Here is a 25,423-nt window from a genome sequence, read left to right on the forward strand (position 1 = left end):
CTCCAAAAGGCTGCTTATTTGTCGGAACCGCCGATTTCGGAGCACTATACCACATATAACTGTCATACAAACTGAGTTCTTGTATGGAAAATTTTTTTATTTCGAAAAATATCTTCCCGAAATTTGGTAAGAGTTATTTTCAACGACAACGCTACATTATCCGGAGAAATTGTTCCGATCGGATTACTATACTATATAGCTGCCATATAAACCGAAAGATTGGAATTAAGTCCTTCTACGGGAAACTTTTTTATTTGAAAAACTATCCTCAAGAAATTTGATGTAGACTAATATCTTAAGAAACACTACAATCTCATAGTAAATTTTGCAGATCGGACCACTATACGAACGATTAAAATCAAGTCATTGTATGAATAACTTTTTGTTTGACAAGATATTTTCCCGAAATTTGGCATATATTATAAACCAAGCCAAAGATATAATCTCTGAAGAAATTGTTCAGATCAGACGACTATAGCATACAGTTGCCATACAAAATTACCGTTCAAAATCAAGTTAAATATCTTTTTATACTCTTTTATGTACTGTAGTTGTGTATTGTTGTTGTTGTTTTATATATATAGTATATTGACAATTAAAAACAAAACATGTTACATAAATTAAATCATTATTCATTGCTTTTTGGTTTTTACTATATTTTTACTATTTATTTACTCATTTGTATTGTGATGTTGTCCATTTCAATTAATTATACAGCTTTACATAAGCTTTTCATGTAATTTGTTTTTACGCCAAACTAATTTTAAAATTTTTTTAATACCAGAAAAAACTAATTAATTCAATTTGCGCAACGTTAGCGCCAGCTGTTGGCAAAAAAACATAGAAAAAACCGAGAAACCCGAACAAACTAAAAAAGTAATAATTTCAAATAGCGTTAAATTAATAAATGTTTACTAGAGCATCATTTATCAAACCGCAAAAGCCACAATTATTTTCCAACAATATTTTGCATAATTGATGCACAATCAGTGCGAAGCGCACGCATCGATGACGCGCCATAAAAACGCTTGCAAATAAATGCACACAAACAAAGCAACAAAAAATGGTAATAATAATAAGTAAATCAGGAAAACATATTAATAACAATGGCGCTTAATAAATGCCACACTCGTAAGTACATACATGAATATGTACATATGTATTTACAGGCATCAGTCATCAGCGCTGAGCCTTTGCACTTAAGCAAATACAATAATCGTGTTCTGATAAAATGAAAATGCCCACTGTTTGTTTGCCACCGCAATTATTCCGCTCATTTATTTATAGCAGCACTTTGCTGCATGTAAATATGTTTGCACTTATAGCACGCTGATAATAAGCTATAAAAAAGATGAACTTTGATACTTTAATGAATTGTAGTATTTGCACTGCACATCCTGTGCGCTAAAGCACTTTGTATAATGGCATTAACTCGATGAATTTATTTACTAATCATCAATAATGTTTACTTAACTATTTGCTAATTGTGGCGAAACGCATTTGCAAAACTACAACGGGTTGTGGTCAAGTAAACAGTACTTTCATGAAGCGCATGTGATAGCACGAGAAGCGCGAAACAAGAAAAACAAATTAATTAAATTTAAAAAAATCTTAAACTTTGAAAGGCGATTATCAGATTTAAAAAAAAATTTAAATTTTGAAAAATTTTATAAAAAAATCTTTAACTTAAAAAAATATCAAATTGGAACAAAAAAATAAATTTTATTAATACAGTTCTCAAATTATCGAAAAAAATTCTCTAATTTTGAAAAAAATCTAAAATTTTTAAATCCTATAATTTTGAAAAAAAAACAGTTCTAAATTTTCGAAAAGAATATTTCAAATTTTGAACAAAAAATCTGAAATTTTGAAAAAATCTGATATTGAAAAAATAAATCTATAATTTCTCGAAAAATTCTCAAATTTTGAACAAAAAGTTCCTAACTTGAAAAAAAGTTCTAAAATTTTATTAAAACAATTCTCAAATTTCGAAAAAAATCTAAAATTTTGAAAAATAAATCTAAAATTTGAAAAAAACCTAAACTTTCAAACAAAATTTTAAAATTTTCAGAAAAAATCTAAAATAAAAAAAAAATTGAAATTTAAAAAAAGAATGTATAATTTTGGTAAATATTCTCAAACTTGGAAAAATTTCTCAAATTTAGAATAAAAGGAATTTAAAATTAAGAAGTTTAATTTAAAAACAAAAATTTAAATTTCGAAAAAAATAATTATGAAATTTACAAAAAAAAAATCTGAAATTAAAATTTTGGAAAGAATCTGAAATTAAAAAAAAAATCTAAAAATTTGGAGAAAAAATTTCCAAATGCCTCAGTCCTTTAAATTCAAAATTTTGTTTGTTTGTAATTCGCTCAAGCTTAAATGAAACACTTTTTGTCTTAATCGTTTTAGCTGTCACATTAAACTGTCATTCCTGCGCTTTTCAATATACTGAAGCATCCCAACTGTTCTCAAAGTATCTCGGCAACAATTAAAACTGTCGCAATCATATTCCCTCACCAATATTTGCCAAACAAAAATTTATCTACATAAATAACAACAAAATATTATATTAGCAAAATCGCGACAGTATTCTCCAGCCCACCAGCGGAATATGCTTTCAGTTAAGATTTGTCCGCAGCGCACAACATTGATTTTCTATTCTGGTTAAATGGCCAGATGTCGTAAAAATAAATTAAAGCGTAGCAAAACGTTGAACGAATCCAATTAGTGGCAGTTGAAAGTGTCGCAGCGTATATGGTTGCGTGCCACCGGCGACTGGCCGCTATTTTGGCATGCAGCACACACTCCTATGCACCTATGCAGCGTCAGCTTGCCGTCCGCGCCCGCCATGTCGCTCGGTCTGGCAGCAATTAAATCCAGTTTGTCGTGTGACGTAATGTGACACTGTTGCTGCGACGGCTGCTGCCAACTGCCCACCGCCAAATCAACTAAGTCGCGCATTATTGCTGCACACACACAAAGAAATATGTTGACAGGTCTACAGAGGTGGTGTTGTGGACCCACCAGCGCAAAAGCGCTTTTCAGCTAATTGCTTTTTGCAATATTTGGTATTCGCTTAGACGAGTATTGGTTATTTCTATTTGATTTGATTTGCAAATTGCAATGCTATTTTCGCAACAAAAACAACCGGTTTTAGTTCTCAGATTTTTTGTGTCATATTTATACCCTGAACGGGGCAAATGCAAGTGACTGTTCTTATATGCGCGATTTAGTTCCTCAGTTGTTGAGATATCGTTCTGAAAGTTTGCACATATTATTTTTACCCCAAGAGGCTACTCATTTGCAGGAACCGGCGATATTGGTCCACTATAGCTTATAGCTGTCATACAAACTGACCCTCCGAATCTAGTCTTTGTTTGGAAAACTTTTTTTCTTGGAGAGATATTTTCACGAAATTTGGCACATAGTATTGTGTAAAGGAACGCTATAATCTCTGAACGAATTGTTCAGATCGCATTTCTATGACATATAGCTGCCATACAAACCGCCCGTCTGAATCAAATTCTTATATGGAAAACTTTTTTATTTAAAAAGATATCGTCACGACATCCGACATAAATTATTCTCCAAAGAAGCGGAGCAATCTCCAAAGAAATTGTACAGATCGGAACACTATAGCTTATAGCTGCCATACAAACTGACTGTCCGCATCAAGTCTTTATATAGAAAACTTTTTTGATTGAAGAGATATCTTAACAAAATTTCGTATGCATTTTTTTCTAAAGCTAAGGTGCAATCTTTGAAAAATTTGTACAGATCGGAACACTATAGCTTATAGCTGCCATACAAACTGATCAATGAGCAACTAGTTCTTGTATGGAAAACTTTTTTAATTGACAAGATAGCTGCACAAAATTTGACAAAGATCATTATCTTGAGCAACGCTAAAACTTTCGTAGAAATTGTGCAGATCGGACCACTATAGCATATAGCTGCCATACAAACTGACCGTTTAAAGTCAAGTTAAAGATTTTTATACCCTTTTATGCTATAAGGATTGCAGCAGTGAGGGGTATTATAGCTTCGTTATAGCCGAAGTTAACGTTGTTTTCTTTTTTTTTTATTTTTGTTGTTGTGCACAAACAAACAAGGCTGCAGCTTGATTGATTTGGCGGTTATCAGGTCTGCATACGCACTGTGCAACGTGATTTCTAGATTAACATAAATTTATTTATATATATATACAAATACATATATTTCTAGTACACAAAAATTTTAGAATCAAACATATATTCCATATATGTATGTCTGTCTGTTTGCACATAATGTTATTAGCTTTCTCATTTCAGTCCGCCATTTCGCTGTGCTGAATAATAAATACTACCGACAGCAGGTTTTCAGTCATTGTTATTCTTGTTGTGTTTATTATTATTTTTTTTTTTCATTTACAAACTGACGGAACAATATTTGCTTAATTCATGCGCCGTTTATTTGTTGGCTTAATTCAGCTTTTGCTAATCATTATGTAGATTTGCGCAGTCAGGCAACGCCAAATGACAAATAGCAAATGTTTTGTTTGGAAATTTGTTGTTGGTTTTCTTAATTTTTATTAAATCTTAAACGAAATTTTGTATTCTAATTATTGGTGTTGTTGTAGTTGTAAAAAGCTTTACTTCCTTGTAATGGCTTTCGCTAATGAATTAAGACTGATGTGTAGATGTGTAGCTGAATGAGGCGCTTATAAGCAAACTAACACTTATACTATTGTATATAATAATACATACATATATGGATATACATAATGTATGTATACAAAAATATTTATGAATGTATGTGTATTCAGTTGACTTATTACTCAAGCGATTTAACAACGTTTCCGTGTTCATAAATAACAATAAAAAATGATGTTCACGTTTGGTATTTGCTCTTACCATACACACATGTATGTCTGTGTATGTGTGTTTGTTTTTCTGTGCCGGTAAGTGAAAAAGCGTGAAGTTATGCAATAAGTTTGCCTGCTTATCCCACATTACATATGCATTAAAATACTTTTACTCAGCAAGCAAAGTGAGTGATAAGCGTGCGGCGCCGAAAAGCGCTTTCTTTGACTTGTTTTCGTGCATATTTTTGCATTTACATACATTTCATTGGCATTAGTTCGGGTAAAGCTTTGCAAGAATTTGCTATTTATGCGCTTTTAAGCTTTGTAAGTAAAGGAAAAGAAGAAGAATTTACTTAGATGTAAAGCGAACATTTTCAAATAATGAAAGAAGAAGGCTTAGACGTAAAGTGAAAATTTTAAAATAGTGAAAGAGGGCTAGATAAATGTTAGTAAATCTGTCCCAAATTTTTATATAGTTCTAAAATGTGAAAATTTCTATAGAAAACGTGTTTATTTGGTTAAAACTTATTTTCTAAATTTATTATTTCAAAATAAAATATGTCCCAAAATTTTTAAATTGTCCCAAAAAAATATCAAGTGTCTCGAAAGAAAAAAAATTCTAAATGGAAGCAAAGTGAAAATATGTATTAAATCATTTCGTAAAAGTAGTCTAGATATTTTTTTTTAAATCTGTCCCAAAAGTTTTGTGTCCCAAATTTAAAAAATTCTGAAGAAAACTTGATTATTTGGTTAAAACATATTTGCTAAACTTCAAAATTCAAAAATAAATGTGTCCCAAAAATTTAAAATTGTCCAAAAAATAATAAAAAAAATAAAGAATTTTTAAATCGTCCCAAATTTAAAAATTTCTATAGAAAACGTGATTATTTGGTTAAAACATATTTGCTAAACTTCAAAATTCAAAAATAAATGTGTCCCAAAAATTTAAAATTGTCCAAAAAATAATAAGTTGTTCCAAAAAATAAAGAATTTTTAAAAATCGAATTAAAGTGAAAATAAAAATTTCTTTAAAAATCGTGATTATGTGGTAAAACCATATTTTATAAACATAAAATTTCAAAACTACTATGTCCCAGAAATGTAAAATTGTCCCACAGTTTATAAAGTGTCTTAAAACACATAGAGCCAAAGTAAAAATAAAAAAATATATATTTAGTAAAAGTCGTCTAGATAGTTTGTTTTAATTTGTCCCAAAAGTTTGATGTGTCCAAAAATTTTAGAAAACTTTTTCCCAAAATTGTAAAAATGTCCAACAAAATAAAGTAATAATTTTTTACATAGAAGTAAAGTGAAAATAGTTAAATATTTAATAAAACTGGTTTAAGTTTTTTTTTCAATTTGTACCAAAAATTTTTTCTGTCCCAAAATTGTAAAATTTTTTCAGAAATGCGATAATTTGTTTAAAGTATACTATTTAAACTTAAAAATTTAGAAATAAATGTGTCCCAAGAAATTAAAATTTTTCCAAAAAAATAAGAAAAAAAGGGTTTGCTTAGAAGTAAAGCGAAAATCTTAAAACATTTAGTTAAGAAGGCTTTTTTGAATTTGTCCTAAAAAGTAAAAAAAAAAGATATACATATGTATATATTAAGCAATAATATTAAACAAATTGTAGCAAAAATATTTTGTCCCAAAAAATCTTGCAGAAAATAAAATTGTCCCAAAATATTAAAAATGAAAAGTTAGCTGACGTAAATTGTCCCAAAAAAATATTTATTTTGTCCCAAAATTTATCCCAAAATTTGTTTGCTCATATTTTTGCAATATACGGGCCCTGAAATAAAGATTTATATTAAAATATATGGTATGACATAATGTGATTGGTAGCACTGAAGATATCCGACTGCAGCGACATCTACTGACGAAATACGAAAAGACTTTTTCGACTATCCAATATTTGTATATCCACAGCAATCGAACATGTAATTTGGTGGAATTAAAATAGAATTACTTATAATCTGATCCTAAAACCCACTTTTCCATATAAATATAATTGGCATAGTCTAAGCTAAAGGTGCAATTCAAAAGAAATTCAAAAGTGTTCAAAAGCTTATAAAGCGGGAAATCAATGTTAATGACTGATAATAAATATATAATAATCCATAATTAACTTTATTTTATTTATTAAGTAATTTACTGCGCACAGTCTGCCTTAAAAATTCCGCTATATTAACGATAAATCACGTTGTGTAGTAGTAGCTTATCAATAAGTGGACTTACGAACTTGCTTTATGGCTTATTTGTCAAATGGGTTAAACAAAGCAAAAATTTATAAGCACGATCGACCATGAGCACGTGATATATGACAATATGTATATACATATGTATTAACAGTTGGTTTGTCACTTATTCGATATATAAACATACATACGTATATACATATGTTGGAGCAATAAACAATAAATGGCTGTTGTTAAAAATTTATAAAAATTTACGAGCAAAACCGCTCATTTACGGGAGATAAAAGCAATTAATAACTGTTACTGCGTCGCCTCACTGTCTGAACAGAGCATAAATAGAGTAAAAAGGCCAAACATAATGAGCACTTAATTATTAAGATTTATTTTATTTAAATCTTTTTTTGTAATGAACTGTCATTAATTAATTTCTCAAAGCAAAATGATTGATGATTTTAATTGCGAGTTTTAATTTGCAAAAATACAATAATTAAAACGGCACAAATTAATGCTAATTATTTCAGAGAAAACTATTAACCAAAAGCCCAAGCAGCACAAAATTCATTAATGAAATGAGTTGCGAGTTAATTGCAGGCGCTCGCAGAATTTATGACACTTTCACTCAATTTGTGCGGATAGTATGAGTAAGCGGTTTCGAATTGAACATAAATTAAAAAGAAATAAATTTTTAATGAAAAAATATTTTTGCAACTTTTTTCGAATAATTTTCAATTTCTTTTTTGATTTTTCAAATAATATTTTTTCCAATAAATATTAAATAAATAAAAGGTATTTAAAAATTTCTTTCGAAATAAAAGGGTTTTCAATTTTTTTTCGAAAATTTTTCTAATAAACACATTTTTCAAATAATATTTTTTGATAAAATTTCATTAAGAATTTGAAAAAAATACTTTGAATTTTTTTTTTAATTTTCTATTTCTTTTTTGTTTATTAAGTAATATTGTTTTCAATAAATTTTAAATAAACAAAGGGTATTTTAAAATGTGTTTTCGAAATAAGAAGATTTTACATTTTTTCCAACAATTTTGAATAAAGACATTTTTCAAACGAATATTTAATAAATTTCATGAAAAACTTCTTTAAAAATATGAAAAACTTTTTGTGAACTTTTTTTTAGAAAATTTTCAATATCTTTTTTATTTTTAAATATGTTTTTCTAATAAATTTGGAAAAAAATAAAAGGTTTTTAAATTCTTTTTTAATATTTTTTAATAAAGACAGTTTTAAAATATATTTTCAAATAATGTTTCATGATAAAATTTCATTAAAGTTTTGAACACATATTTTTGAAACTTATTCGAAACATTTTAATTTTTTTTTTATTTTTCAAAAAATATTTTTCCAATAAATTTTTTAAAAAAAAAGGTTTTTAAATTTTGTTTTCGAAATAAAAGGGTTTTAAATATTTTTTTTCGAATACTTTTTAATAAAGACATTTTTTAAATATGTTTTCCAATAATTTTTCATAAAAAAAATTTGAAAAAATATTTTTGATATGTTTTTCGAATAATCTTCATTATTTTTTTTATTTTTTAAATAATTAATTTTTTCCAATAAATTTTAAATAAATTAAAGGTTTTTTAAATTTGTTTTCCAAATAAAGGGGGTTTCAAATTATTTTCCATTTTTTTAGCGTTTCACAAAAATTTTCAAATAATTTTTTATAAAAAAATTTCATTAAAAAATTTAAAAAAATAAAAAAAAATATTAAAAAAAAATAAAAAAAATATTTTTAAATTTTTTTCGAATAATTTTCAATACTTTTTTATTTTTTAAATAATTAATTTTTTCCAATAAATTTTAAATAAATAAAAATTTTCTTAATTTGTTTTTCCAATTAAAAGGTTCTTTAAATTTTTTTCGAAAATTTTTTTTATAAAGACGTTTTTCAAACATATTATTAAATAGTTTTTTATGAAAAAATGTTTTTAAAATTTATTTCAAACATCTTTTCATCAAAAAAGTAAATGTTTTTTTACATTGCTGCATAGTGTTACCATATTTACATACATTTAAAAACCAAATGTTGTCGCTGACCTTCTTGATTTTCTGAAATAATTACTGAGTAAATTACAGCCCTAAGCTAATTGAGGGGCAAGCGTGCAATTATTAACCGTGGAGCTCACCAAAAACTGCTTGAGGCAAAAAAGCAGAATTAAGAAAATATGATTTAAGTAAATAAAAGAGCATGCATATGCTAAAATATATATTTAAATGTATTTAGCGGGCTGCCCAACCTGCGCGTTTAATGATTGCTTGAGCAACGTCGCGCTTTATTTGAGCGGATAGAGTATATAATTGCTGGCACATATACAGCCAAGCTCTTTAAAAATTCAAGCGTTGACTTTAAATGTCAAAACCATCCAAAAATTATAGCAAAATTAAAAATGCATTAAAACATATATTTAAATAAAAAATAATTATTATTTTTATGCTTGAAAGAGGTAAAATAAAAGTGAAGTTTAAGGCCAGGGTTGCTTTGCTCAGTAATTAAAAATAATTATAATTATTCAAGACGTGTTTTGTTTGTAGGTTTTATTGCATTTTATATACATATTTTGTATTTATTTTTTTTACTAAATTTTTATTATTTTTTTTATCAAAATTTGTTAACAATTTTTTGTGTCAAAATTTTTATTAGTTTCTTTTTATTCCATATACCACTACTTACTGTTTCATTATGTTTTATTATTATTATTATTTTATTATTTTTCAATTAGCTTACACACCCTAAATCCCACAAACTTCTGTTAATTCCAAAAGCAAAATGTGCGCGCATGAACTGTGTGAGAGATGAACTAATTTTCACATAAAAATTGACATTAGCAGCACTTGTTGTGGACACAATTAATTGCGCTAATTAGCTGTGTAAGGCAGTTACTTGATACATATACACATATATTTATTTATTAGAGGGTTTTGTTAGCAGCGACAAACTGTTTAAACTTTATTATAAAATTTATTATTTGCTCTTTTTTCAGGTGCTAATTTTCACTTTGCTACTACATTACTGGGAAGGGGAACTTAGTTCGTGGTAAGTTTTAGATTTTTTTTTTTATTTTTCCAACAATAATAACAAATAAATAGCTTACGAATTTTTTCTTTTAAGTTTTAGAAAATTTATTGTTAAAAAATTTATTGTATTGGAATATATTTCCATAAACTTTTTTTTTTTAATTATTAAAGAAAACACGTTTTTGAATTTTATATCGTCGAACTTTTTTACATTTTCGAAAATATATTTATTTTTTCATAAAAGAAAAAATTCTAAGCATTTTTGTGAGTTTTTTTTCATTTTATTTCGAAAATTTTTTATAATTTTTTGTTTTTATAATAATTTTTAACTGAAAAATGTTTTTGAAATTTATTTCGAGTAAATTTTTTTCGATTTTATTGATTTTTTTAACAAATTTTAAAGCAAATAAGTATTTTTAAGATTTATTTTGGATGTTTTTTCAAGTTAACAGTTCTGCAAATAATTTTTAATGAAAACTTTTTAAGTTAATTTTTTTTTTTTAATTTTTTTTGAAGAAAACATTTTTTAAGAAAATCATTTATTCAAATAATATTTCATAAATTAACGTTTTTGAAGTTTATTTCCAATAACTTTGTGTTTTGATATTTTAATTTTTTTTTTTAAATATTAAAATATATGAAAGAAAGTTTTGAAATTTATTTCTAAAAAATTTAAAAAATCCCCATTTACTTTTTTCGAATAACAACATCTCTTAAAATATTTTTTCGAAAATGTTTTTGAAATTTATTTCAAAATTTTTTTAATAATTTCGATTTTTAATAAACTACAGATAAATGTTCTCTTAGCAAAAAATTGTTAATTTTTTTAAATTTATTTCGAATAATTGTTAATAAAATATTTTTAATTTAAATACAATATTTTTTTTAAATAAGTTTTCAAGCGAAAATATTTTTGATATTTAATTCAAATAATTTTTAGTAACTTTGTTTTCGATTTACCATAGATAAATGTTCTCTTAGTAAAGTAAAAAAATTTTAATTTATTTCGAAAATTTTTTAAAATTTGTTTCAAATAATTTTTTATGAAAAAATGTTTTTAAATTTATTTCGAATGATTTTTAATAATTTTAATAGAATATTTTTTTTTAATTTTTCAAGCAAAAATATTTACGAAATTTTTTTCCAATAATTTTTAAAAATTTTTCTTTTAATTTTTTCAAATAAACATTTTTTTCAATAAATTACGCATAAGGTTTTCTAAGGAAACATTTTAATGGGATTTTTTATTTCCAATTTTTGGTCAAATTTTTGTTTATTAAAATTTAAAAATTTTTTTCAAAAAAGTTAGAATACACAAAATTTTGAAACTTATTTTGAACAATTCGTAATAGTTTTTGCCACATTTTTTCGAATAACCTTTATAACTACTTTTATTTAAATACATAAATTTAATTTTTTTTAATTTATTTCGAAGTTTATTTGATAAAAAAATATTTTTTAAAAGTATATTGAAATGAAAATATATTTTTAAATTAATTTTGAATAATTTTTAAGATATTTTTTATTAATTTTTTCGAATAATTTTTAATAAAATTATGTCTTTCGAATTTATTTCGAATAAAATTAAATAGAAAACTGTCTTTTTTTTAATATATAAAAATTCTAAACGTTCTTCGAAAAAACAAAACAAAATTTTATATGAAAGAGAAATTGCATTACAAATTTCTCTGCTAAGTCCTTATAAGATGCACAAACATATACACTCAACTACATATATGCACATATGTACATATGTATGTATGTTTGTATGTATATATCTTAGCAAATATGCAAATGTGTATTTCTAAAGGGTGATTTTTTAAGAGCTTGATAACTTTTTTTTTAAAAAAAAACGCATAAAATTTGCAAAATCTCATCGGTTCTTTATTTGAAACGTTAGATTGGTTCATGACATTTACTTTTTGAAGATAATTTCATTTAAATGTTGACCGCGGCTGCGTCTTAGGTGGTCCATTCGGAAAGTCCAATTTTGGGCAACTTTTTCGAGCATTTCGGCCGGAATAGCCCGAATTTCTTCGGAAATGTTGTCTTCCAAAGCTGGAATAGTTGCTGGCTTATTTCTGTAGACTTTAGACTTGACGTAGCCCCACAAAAAATAGTCTAAAGGCGTTAAATCGCATGATCTTGGTGGCCAACTTACGGGTCCATTTCTTGAGATGAATTGTTGTCCGAAGTTTTCCCTCAAAATGGCCATAGAATCGCGAGCTGTGTGGCATGTAGCGCCATCTTGTTGAAACCACATGTCAACCAAGTTCAGTTCTTCCATTTTTGGCAACAAAAAGTTTGTTAGCATCGAACGATAGCGATCGCCATTCACCGTAACGTTGCGTCCAACAGCATCTTTGAAAAAATACGGTCCAATGATTCCACCAGCGTACAAACCACACCAAACAGTGCATTTTTCGGGATGCATGGGCAGTTCTTGAACGGCTTCTGGTTGCTCTTCACCGCAAATGCGGCAATTTTGCTTATTTACGTAGCCATTCAACCAGAAATGAGCCTCATCGCTGAACAAAATTTGTCGATAAAAAATATTCGAACCGAACACTGATTTTGGTAATAAAATTCAATGATTTGCAAGCGTTGCTCGTTAGTAAGTCTATTCATGATGAAATGTCAAAGCATACTGAGCATCTTTCTCTTTGACACCATGTCTGAAATCCCACGTGATCTGTCAAATACTAATGCATGAAAATCCTAACCTCAAAAAAATCACCCGTTATGTTCTGCAGTGTTTTGCACCCCTCTTGCGGAAATTACAATGGTTTTTATTTTTAGAAAATAGTAGAGCTTAGTTTTTACCTGCAACTGTTTGCGCAAGTGTATGTGCTTAAATGGTAAGCGTAGCTAAAACGCTCTATAAATACAGCAGCAAGTGTAAATAATTGTAGGCGCTGGGAAATGTGTGCTATTTAACGTGGAATTACGGTTAAAAATAACAAATAAGCGCTATCACACACACATCTATTGTGGTATCTATACACATGTATATGCTTATGTACATATCTATGTTTGCATGTGTGGGAATACACCTGCAGCTAATGGGAACGAGGACATGAAAGCACTTTCTTGCCTACGTCATTATCAGCATTTCTATTTTGTTTCCTTACCCATTGCACATTATAGGCATTTGCTGTCTATTACACACGCGAAATTTTTTGTACTGGGCTTATTTCTAGTTACTCATACGACACGCGCACCCGCCAAAGCAAATAGCCGCATATAAATATAAATGAAAAAGTACCGCAATTGACAACGCAATGAACTCATGCAACTGTTTAAATATTTAGTGTATACCAAAGTGTGTTGTTGTTGTTTACATGCTGTAGTGTATGTACATATACTTATGTATGTACATATATGTACCTTTATGGGCAAAAAATAGTAAGACTTTCTTCAAAACTTTACAATTTTTAATTTATTCTTCAAAAACTAAGTCGTTCCCCTCAAATTGTGCCTTCAATACACTTGCGTTAACGTTTTTTTCAATTCTCGAAACAGTTGTTGGAGACAATTTCCGAAAAAAATAGTGATTTTGAAACCAAGCGTGCTTTCACTTCCCCGAAATAATCCTTCAAAATGGTTTTCATTGATTCTTTCATCATTCCAAAGATGTCAGTTGGCACAGGTGTCACTGACAGTCGCACCAACTTAGAAAAAAAAAAATTTGCGACGAATGGACTTCCGCGCGAAATTTAAATTATTTTATTTAAATTAAGTCTTACTATTTTCTGCCCACAGGCGCTAGCAAGCACACAATTGTCAGTCATTGCTCTGCAAATCGCTCAAATGTCGTAAACACGTGCCAACTGCACGTTGTCTATTTACAATTTACAACAACAACAATGACTCATATTACCTTGCAACTAATATGCAAACATTTCTTTGTTGTACTCATTTGTTGCTGACTTGGAAGTGGGTTTATTGTTTCACCATGTGGCTTGTGGTTTCACGTGTGTCTGTGTGCGCGTGATTTTCGAATTTAGCTCTTCACGTGCCGTGATTAATGAATACATATATATATTTATATACATACATATACACACAAATATAAATATTTTATTGTCGAAAATTTGCTTTGCCTCATTTATTATTTGGTCATTATCACAGAGTTGTCAATTGCACTTAAGCATACTGTCACAGCTGTCATGCCTCACTGTCAGCTACTGTCAAGCTGTGAGTTGCTGACTTCTGTCTAAGCACAGCGGCGTTAAGAAATGTATGTAGATAGTTGTAACGACATAATAAGTGCCCACATATCCTGCTGTTATATCCAATTTGTATCGAACGCCTGCCTCCAGGTGGGCGTCAGCGCATGCATGATGTATTACTGCATTTAATATGCAACAATTCGCTAACGCTTGACTTACTTTAATTTTAGCCATTGTACTTAAGGCATACGGAGTTTACATTTCCAAAGCAAATATGTACATAATTAATCACGCGCAGAGCTGAAACCGCCTTCTTGTTGGCATGACAGGTGGTGCTGACTCAAGGTAGAAAATGTATTAATAAATTTGAATTGAATTTAGATCACCAAGGCAACATAAGAGACTGTAGAGTTTCATGTGTCTTTCTTAGAAGCTACTACAGGTGACAACTTTAATCAGGAAAAAAAATGTTAGCTTCGGTTGCACTGAAGTTATATAACACCCTTCACACAAATGTAGGTACAAAAGACTCGATCAATTTGTATGGCAACTATATGCTATAGTGATCCGATCTGAACTATTTTTTTGGAGATTGCATTATTGGCCTAGGCCAAAAACCATGTCAAATTTTATGAAGATATCTCATCAAATGAAGAAGTTTTCCTAAAAGTACTTAATGCCGATCGTTCAGTTTATATGGCAGCTATATGCTATAGTGATCCAATCCGACCAATTTCTTCTGAGATTACAACTTGGCTTTATGGAATAACTTTTGTCAAAAATCGACTCAGCTCATCAGCTTTTTCTCTATCTGTGTCTGTGTCCCTCTCTATCTCTATCTCTGTCTCTGTCTCTCTCTCACCCTCACTTACTTTAAAGTGTTAAGTTTGTAAACTTCTGCACTCTTTATAGCTCTTCGGCTAACTTTGATATCAACACAGGAGTCTATTGCCCTAATTTTGGGAAGCATAGTATACCATGTCTCTTGCTTTGATCTCTATTAAAGTCTCATAGTTATTGCTTGAACAAATATTTCCTGATTTGCCAACATTTCACGAAGGCAATACGATTTCAAATGCAGGCAGAATTCCTTATCAAGTTATTTACTTTTGTACTCTCTCTCTCTATGTACAGAAATCACTTTCCTATTCGAATATTTACTTTCCTAATCTCTATCCTACTTCCTCTCTTTTTCTATCTCTCTTAAAAGAGCTAAAGATTGCAACTTTCCGAGCTGAATATAGCTTTATGGCCGTGTTGGTTACCACTATAGGGCTTTATTTCACTAAATTATGGGAAACAGTCTCCTACTTTATTCTCTGCCAATTTCTCATAGTCAACACCGACTTAATTTAATTATCAGTAGAGAGGTTTCGAAAGTAAATGAAGAGTAAAAAGGATGCTTATAGATATTTATGCAGGAATATGGAGTATATTGGAAAATACTGAAGCAGTAGGAAGGAAAGAGAGAGATATTGACAAAAGAGAGAATAGAAAAGTCGACAATATTGGAGAGTAGTGGATAATTTCGAGGGAAAGTGAGAGCTGGAATAGCGCCTATACTTGAGAGTGGAGGGAAAGAGAAGAGTGAATAATCGCCTATATAGGACAGGAGTGGAGAAGTAGGTGGGATAAAGAGAATAGGAATATCGTGTATATTGGAGGGTAATGCAGAGTATAATTGAAAACAAGAGGACTTTTTATGAAGACAACTCTCTTTTCGCTTCAAATGTGACTTTGAAGCTCAAAAATATAAATATCCGAGCCTTATAAAGCGTGTTATATTTTGCAAAAAATTCTTTTAATTTGAAAATTTCGTCTTCTACTCTCAGTGTAATTAAATTGAGAGCTAATGTTAACGGAAATGAAACTAAAATTCTCTTTAGAGCCTCAGTATTGTGATTTGACATAAAATTGACAATGTCTAGTGAAGCATAAGAGCAATGCTTTGCAACATTGCACTTTTGCTTTACTGGGTAACATGAGCTTATTTGGGTCTCTTAATGATTTAAGTACAATATATATAGTATATACATAAATATAAGCATTTATTTGTGAGGTTCTATGTTCAAGATTAAGTTTATGTAGGTTATGTTTACTAAAATGAACTTGCACAGGTGCATTAGGGTGGTACATTAAATTATTTTGTAACTTTTTTCAAAATAAACGTTATTAAAACTTTTGCTTTGACTTAAGCAGTGACAGTTGAGAATATGAAATTGTCAACAAAATTTAAAAATTCATGAATTTTGAATTTTTTAAGTACCACCCTTGTGTTTAGAATAGCTACAAAGTTATCTACTTGCTTTTGCTGCCGCTATCGCAATTTACGCTTGAATGATATTTTAGTTGACATTAACGCGCTTTGTGTTTGGCGCATGTTCAATCTGGCATCGCCGCAACCACAAGCACCGGCGGCAAACAAGCCATACTGCAACACACGTACACAGCTAACAGAGTAAGTGCTCAAAGTCGTGTGTGGGGACATTTGCACCGATCGGTCTGCACAGCAGGTAACCGCAATTTCCGGGCGTTTGCTATGCATGAATTAACACACACACGCGCAGCCCACAGCGCCTGCATACTTATGTGTGTGTAGCCACACATATCCACCACACTCGTGCTTGTAAATATAAGCCGCAGAGTGTTAGGCGACTTAGTGAAGGCATTTAGGCATTTATAGTCATTGTTGGCGGCTGGAAAAAAATTAGTTTGTCGTAGGCAATTATTGCCAGTGTTATTTGTTGTTATTTTATTCAGCGCATTAGCTGCGCGCCTTCCTGCTGCAATTTTTATGTTGTATAAGCTGGCGTTATTAGCTTTTTTTCACTGCACTTGGCGCTTTATTGAGTGCGTGCTTTAATAATTTTCATACATAATTACTTTATCTTGTTAATTTTTATGAAAAAAAGCGCGTCAATATTGCGTCAGTGTAACTGCTGAGACAAACAAACGCAGCACAGACATGCGTTGTTTTGTATTGAAAGTGCGTTAAGTGCAGATTATATCTGATATGGCAAGTTTATAAATTTCAAAAATAATTCGCAGCTATAAAATAATGACAATAACAACAACCACAGAAGCATTTCTTATAGCCAAAAAGGGTATACAAACATCCTTAGCTTGATTTTGAGCGATCAGTTTGTATGACAGCTATATGCTATAGTGGTCCAATCTGAACAATATCTTCGCAGATTTTAATGTTGTTCTAGCCAATTATTTATAACGAATTTCGTCAAAAAACCTTGACAAATAAATAAGTTTTTCATATATGAACTCGAATTTCGCCGTTCAGTTTGTATGACAGGTATATGCTATAGTAGTTCGATCTGAACAATTTATTTGGAGGTTATGACGTTGCCTTGGATAATAATTTATGCCAAATTTCGTGAAGATATCTCATCAAATGAAAAAGTTTTCCGTACAAAGACTTGATTTTAATTAGTCAGTTTGTATGGCAACTATAAGCTATAGTGACCCTAACTGAACAATTTATTTGGAAATTGTAGTATTTTTTAAAAACATAATCCATGCCAAATTTCGTGTAAATATCTCGTCAAATAAAAAAGTTTTCCATACAAGCACTTTGCACCGATCCTTCGGTTTGTATGGCAGCCATATGCTATAGTAGTCCGATTTAGACGATTGTGACGAATTAACAGCTTCTTGGCGAGAAAAGTTCGTGGGCAAAATTTCAGTTTGATAACTCAAAAACTGAAGTACTATTTGGCGTATACTTGTGTATGTACATACTGATGACAAAGTCTGGTTCGTTTTCTTCTGGGTAATACAAACAGCGTGACAAACTTGAAATTTGCACTGGGCATAAAAAATTAATAGTTGAGCTACTTTTTTCAAATAAAATAAATATAATTTTTCATAACTATTTCAACCACTTTTATCAGACAAATTAAGCTAACCTACTAATGTAGCTAAAAAATTAGAACGCGCGTGTTTGCTAATATAAATAAGTGGATGCACATACGAGTACATATGTACATACATATGTACATATGCATATTCATACAAAGTATATGAGTTGCCAACACTTGTCCGCTGATTACGCGCTGTCGTTCGCGTCACTATTAACAACAGTAAACTATGATAATTACACTTATTATATAAACAATGTGACCGAGATTGTTCTCGTTTATCCACAGATAAATATGTATGTAATACTTGTAATCACTATTTTTTATAAAAAATAATAATTAAAATTACGTCAATGGTTTTTTACTTGCTTAATTTTTTGTTCGTCTTGTGTGCTGAACTTATTTAGTTGTAAAACAACTGTTATGTATGTAAATATGTATAATAAAAGTTTTTTGTGGAAATACGATTGAAGGGATTAAGACGCACATTTCGGTTGAAAAATTTAAATAAAATTTAATAATGAATATTTTTTTTTTGCTAGGCACATTTCAAGGCTTACTCTTTTTGAGGCTTCAAGTAAATTTTACTTTTTTATATATTTAAAATTTGTTTAGCCATTTTTTGAGCGTCTCTCTGTATACCACAACTTGGTTTTCAGTGCCTAAAAAACGTCTTCTTTATTTTTTTATATAAAAACAAAACTTTTACCCATATCCGTCTTTCTACTATATATGTACATACTATATTTTACATACTATACTGTATGCATACATACATATGTTTGTATGTATGTACTTATGTATAATAGAAAAAGTTTGTTTTCGAATCTTCAACCAACTTCCAGTAGTTTTTTTTTGTTTTTGATATAAAAAACATTTCTTAGCCATATCCGTTTCTCTATAGACTCAAAATGTGTTTTTTCGAAGCTTCAAAAAAATTTTTTTTTATTATTATTAAAAATTTTTCTATTTTCTAAAAAACCAAAAGTTTTTTGAGAAGCTCCAAAGAACTTTTAATTTTTTTTTGTTACTTAAGTTTTTTTTTTTAATTTTTTTGATACTTTCAATTTTTTTAGCCATATCCAAATTTCTATATACTAAAAAGAAATTTAATGAAGCTTCAAGCAATTTTCAATTTTGTTTCTTGATATTTAAAAAATATTTTTTAAGCCATTTTCGTCTATCTACATATATACCCCAAAAAATGTTTTTTCTAGGCTTCAACCAACTTCTAATAGTTTTTTTTGTTTTGGAAAGAAAAAAATTTTCTATAAGCTAAAAAAAAAAAGTTCGAGGCTTCAAACATTTTTAATTGTTTTTGTTATATTTAAATTTTTTTCTATTAACTAAAAAAAAATTTTTTTGAAGCTTCAAAGAACTTTTAATTTTTTTAGTACTTAAATTTTTTTTTATTTTTCATATATTTAAATTTTTTTTTTATATTTTTTTGATAATTTAAATTTTTTTTAGCCAAATCCATATTTCTATATACACAAAAGTTTCGTTTTTCGAAGCTTGAAACACTTTTATTTTTTTGTTATATTTAAAATTGTTTCTATTTACTAAAATTTTTTTTTTTGAAGCTTCAAAGAACTTTTAATTTTTTTTGATACTTCAATTTTTTTTTGATGCTTAAAACTCGTTTTTAGCCATATCCGTACCTCTATATACTAAAAAAATGTTTTTCGAGGCTTCAAACAACTCAATTTTTGTTCTGACATTAAAAAAAAATTTTACCTGCATCCATCTCTCTATATTCTGGACAACATTCGTTTTCGAGAGTTCAAGAATCGTCTATATGTGTTTCCTTTATATTATTAGGCAAGTTTTAAACATTATTTTCCAGGCTTCAAAGAACTTCGAATTATTATATTTTTTTTTTAAGTTTTGGTCCGGTTTTTTGGTTTTAGTCGGTCCCTCTATATGGTATACAAGAGTAATAGTCCGTTTTCTGGTATAGTTTAAATTTGTTTTTTAAGTTTTTTTTTTTAATTTAAATTTTTATTAATTATGTAAGTACATACTTACATACATATGTGCATACATATGCAATTTCCAGTCTCCTCATAACAATTGAAGATCATTCCAATTCCAAAAATAGCATCTAATTAAAACACTCGCATGCAATGACTATTTCTTGTGCTCTTTCACTTTTCCATCTTTTCCATAGCCAACGCTAAATTGCAATTATCGTCAATAATAAATAAACCGAAGAGTCAACGATGACAGCCGCAGCGACGGCACCACAGAGACCAACAGCAATGGTTTCTCACCAGCAATTAATTCTTTTTTATTAGAAACAACAGCTACATTACAATACAAACTAACGGTAATTGAGTGAAAATATGATAAACGTAAATGGAAGTTGTTGTATTTGTTGTTGTCACGAAGCGGCGATAACATTGCGACCGCAGGCTGCGTGCCACCACACCGACGCACAATGAAAGTTCGCTGCAATGTGAAATAAATACATAAATATGTATGTGTATGTATGTTAATGTGTGTGTGTTTTATATGTATGTATATGTGTGTATGAATGTATTTTGTGGCACACAATTCAATTAAACTTCAATTACAAGAGTTTTAGAGTGAAAATTGACGCGCAATGTCATCCATTGTGGCAACCGTACACAGACTGCAGCCACAAACACTCATACATATACACGCTGAGACAAACAGGCAGACTGACGGCTGCAGAAGCAAACAGCGTATAGCTTGCAAGAGTTGAAAAATTCACACCGAACGGCAACATTTCCACAGTTGGCACTTCAACACTTCGCCTGTCATCAGCGAGCGATTTGTTTATAAATGCTGATATGCGCATACATACATACATATATAATATACACATATGTATGTGTGTCAGCGTATGGGTTGAACTTCAGCAAATATTAAAGCTGCGCGGCTCGAGTGTTTATCTGCTTGCTACATTGTTATTACACTGGCAATTGTAACCGTTGTGATATCTCCACATAATTTACACCCATGAGAGACATAACCGTTATATACACATACAACAACAAGCATGTGAATGCATTTGTACTCGTTTGATATCACAAAACTGATTGCCTGTCTGGCGCTGTCTATCGAAGTCTGACTGACTGACTGACTGGCTGAGTAACGGATGTTGCTGCAACATCATTATCGCCGAATGGCAACGCCCAGTGGACTACTCCACTAAGCATGAAAGGCAGTAGCAACAGAAGCTCAGCGTCACCGACATAATTAAAGTGTCATCAATTTGTTAGCGTCAATATGTGTTTGATTGCAATTGCCACTCGGCGTGTGCGTGTGTATGTATGTATTTACACAAATACATGCACTTATGTACTTATTTGTTTTATATACGCGAGTGTTGCCACATATTTGTGTTGCTTCTGAAGTGGTCAAAGGGTGGCGTAAGCATGTTTGATGCAAATATACATATGTATATTTTGCAATAAAAGATGTTCGCAATGTTTAATAGCTTGCGGAGATAGGTTAAGAGTTGCCAACTGGTTTAACACAATTTTTTTAAGAGTATTTCATCATATTTTTTATTGAATAAAATTTTAGGTTATGTATGTTACCAAAATATTATTTTTAATGACAAATATTTAGAATTAGGGTTGCCAACAGTTTTAAAAAAATATTGAAAAAATATCCTAAAATATCTTCTGTTGAATGAAGACTTTAAAGACATTAGTTTTATACATTTATACAAAATATTTTTTTATTAATATAATTTTTGACGTTAGAGTTGCCAACTATTTTAAAATTTAAAAAAATATTTCAAAATCTTTCTGTTGAATAAAATTTTAGATGTGTAATAGTATTAAAAAAACTGTCTTTAATGCCAAATATTTGAAACTAGGGTTGCCAACTGTTTTTACAAAAAAAATATATTATAGAAATATTTCGTCAATGTTGAATAAAGATTTTAGGTTATAAATATTTAAAATATTAAATATGTTTTTTATGATTAAAATAATTTTTGATATTAGAGTTGCCAACTATTTTGAAATTTAAAAAAATATTTAAAAACCTTTCTGTTGAATAAAATTTTAGATGTGTAATAATATTAAAAAACTGTCTTTAATGCCAAAATTTGAGACTAGGGTTGCCAACTGTTTAAAAAAAAATATTTTAATAATATTTTAAATAAAGAATTTATGTTATACATAGTACATACCAAAGTATGTTCAAATACTAAACATGTCTTTAATGATAAAAATACTTTTTGGAATCAGGGTTGCCAACCATTTTAACAAAAAAAATATTGGAAAATATATTTTATTGAATAAAATTGTCTGTTAACTGGCGCAAAATTAATAAAAATTTTTACTGAAACATTTTTCGGATTAGAGTTGCCAACCGTTTTAACAAAAGCAATATTAAAGAACTATTTGAAAATATATTGCATTGAACAAAACTTTCGGTTATCTTCGGAAATATTAACACAAATTTTGAATAAAAAATTTTTTGAATTAGAGTTGCCAACTGCTTTCGGAATTCAAATTTTGAAATTTAATAATATTATTTTTTACAGACATCATAAAGTACTTCACACTACTTAAACCACTTAAAATTTGTAAGTCACTTTGTCTCAATTCACCACTTCCTCTTTAGCATTTTCACAATTCTCCACAAAGAATTATGCAAATTCCGCCAAAACTGGCCGCTTAGTGAAGACAAAACAAAATTAAAATAAGTACTTAAAAAGAATGGAGGGAAATGTGCAAGAACAAAAATTATCCAACGACGACATTTGCTTATGTAATAATTTAGTACAGTATTTCGTAATTTCCATTTCATTACAATAATCAAGTACTGCAACAACACAAAATTGCTGGACAGCCTTTGGACAGCTTGCGGCGATTGTTGTGAATTTTGTGCGCTTAAAGAATGGAAAAACAAATACGAAAAAAGTACTGTTAAAGCAAATTGTAATAAAGCAGAAAAATGAAAAATAATAAAAAATAGAATTTCAAAGCAATTTTCGCCTTCGCGTTCCAGCTACCACTTGGTCAGCAAGCGTATGCCATTGGAGGCACTACAAATTTTATGCTCCTCTTATGGTATTTATAGTTTTTGCTGTTGTTGTCTTTAAGCACTTTGGTACTTGTTTATTATGGACGCAAGCTGTTTGCAACATCTGTGTGTAATTATTCCTTGGACGAGAGCTATTCGTTAGACGCTTATGTTGTTTTTGCTTTTGTCGTTTGTCGACTTTTTGCTAAAACTCAACTGTCAGAAGAGACTCTTTTTCACACTTCAACACTTTTTTGATCACTTGAGACGGCTTACACGATTTCGTTTGTTTTTATTTGCATACCTTTTTGTTTTTGTTATTTGTCTTCGATACTTGTTCTTGCTATTTTCTTCGATTTTTTTTGCTTTTCTTTTCAATTTTTTTCTTGTTTTCTTATTTATTTTCTTCTTTGTGTTTTTCTTCGATTTTTTTAATATTTTTCTTTGTTGTTTTTTGTTTCTTTTCTTGATTTTTTCCTTGTTTTCTTTTTTTTTTGCTATTGATTTCGTTTGTTCTTCCGTTTGCCTTCATTTATTTGCACCAAATGCTGCCAGCTGTTTAATTTGCCTCCTCTTTCGTAGTTCTCTGTAATTTCAAGTGGCTGTTACTTCCGATCTTCCGATTTCCATGACCACCTCGTATAATTGCCCCTAATTATTGTTCCTTCGCTTCAGCAAATTCGTACTTTTGTTTTGTAGTTTTGTATTTTCGTAGCTTTATTGGTTGGTGCTGAGTGACAGGTTCGTCGTATTGCGAACATGTATTCATTAATTATGTATATATACTTACATATGTATATGTACATAAGTATGTATATACAATACATATGTTAGTATGTACATATGTACATACATATGTATGTAAAATTTGACGCTTCTTTTGTTCTGATAATGAACCTGACATTGTTGCGCAAATTAGGCCAAGTATTATTTGACTCTTCGATGTCTAAAGAAGTTTTGTAAATTAAAGTATTCTAACAGGTTAATTGAAAAATCAGAGGTAAAACTCGTTTTTTTTACATTGATTATAGTGAGCCTCTAGCCTTTCGATATCATTTTTGTAGTACCATTTGTTCTTCGCTTCAAAATAGGCCTCAGTTTCGGTGAGCACCGCTTCATTCGACGAAAACTTCCTCCAAGCGAGTAATCTGTTGAGATCTGAGAGCAGTAAAGAGCTTCTGGTGGTCAGATCTCGAAAGTACGGTGAATACAGAAGCAATTCTAAGCTCATTTCATGGTTTTTGCAATATATTACGATTTTAAAGCTGGTTTCCGAAAATCCCACTGTATAGTAATAACAAACATTTATAATCATATATCCACTCAATCATATTTAGTCGCAGTTCATTTAATTAACTACCTTTGATTGACTTATTTTTTTACGAAATATCTGCTATATTAAATCGGCCACACTTTTACTTATCAAGTGCGAAATTAAGTCATTATTCATACAGTTGACAGCTGTATTTGACACTTTACTCAACCTTGAGTGTTAAATACATATGAGATGTCAGACTGCTTACAATGTATTACCGGATCATAAAGATAGCAGTAAATTGCTACGATTACAGCTTTATTATGCTTGGAGCAATCAATTATTATCGGTAGTCAGAAAAAAAAAAATATATGTAAAAATATTAAATATTATTGCGTTGTCAGTTGAGAACTTGAGTTCCAGCTAGGAACTTTGGGAGAATATATTGTGTTAGCACTTTGGATTGTAGGGTTGCAATTATGATAATTCGACTCCTCTGTTTTCCTCGTGGAAAAAGTAAGAGCATTGTGCAGGATTCGATTCCTCTGCTTTTTCTCCTGGAAAAAGAAAATTTAGGATCTAACATACTTCACTGTATTAATGATAAACATATTAACTAACAGGAACCAACATTACCTCTAAACCCTCACTAACGTTCAAGTATTCAGGTTATGGTGTTTAAGAAACTCACAGTTTAATTAGAAGTTTTTTATGTACACTACTACATACACACTATAAAATAGTGAACTTTTCCAAAGTCAACGAGAAGTTCTTGAATAGCAAACTCAGTGTTTGAGAGCAGTGTTCAATGCTAAATTGTTTAATAAACTCGAGTTTGTGGCTGAAAGCGAAATAATGTTTATGCGACTTGTTTCAATCTATAAAAAGCAAAGGCTCTATTATCACCAGAATGACTCGTAGTGCTTAGTACCCTTAAACTCTCACTAACTCGTAATTATTCTCACCGAGGTGTTTAAGAAACACTGAGTTTAGAAGACAACCAAAATTTCAACCGAAAACTGAAAGGATGGTCA

At 29.5% G+C, this 25,423-nt stretch overlaps 1 protein-coding gene across 2 annotated transcripts in view; it reads left to right on the forward strand.

Annotated features, from left to right (window-relative positions):
• LOC105228417 (protein goliath) overlaps positions 1-25,423 on the forward strand; it is a 111,565-nt gene that overhangs the window by 36,808 nt on the left and 49,334 nt on the right. For both annotated transcript variants that reach the window (XM_049453605.1, XM_049453607.1), the window contains one exon: positions 10,047-10,099. The gene's annotated coding sequence lies outside the window, so the exon portion shown is untranslated. The remainder of the gene's footprint in view (positions 1-10,046; positions 10,100-25,423) is intronic.

The sequence above is a fragment of the Bactrocera dorsalis genome, chromosome 3 (assembly GCF_023373825.1).
Source record: "Bactrocera dorsalis isolate Fly_Bdor chromosome 3, ASM2337382v1, whole genome shotgun sequence".
NCBI lineage: Eukaryota > Metazoa > Arthropoda > Insecta > Diptera > Tephritidae > Bactrocera > Bactrocera dorsalis.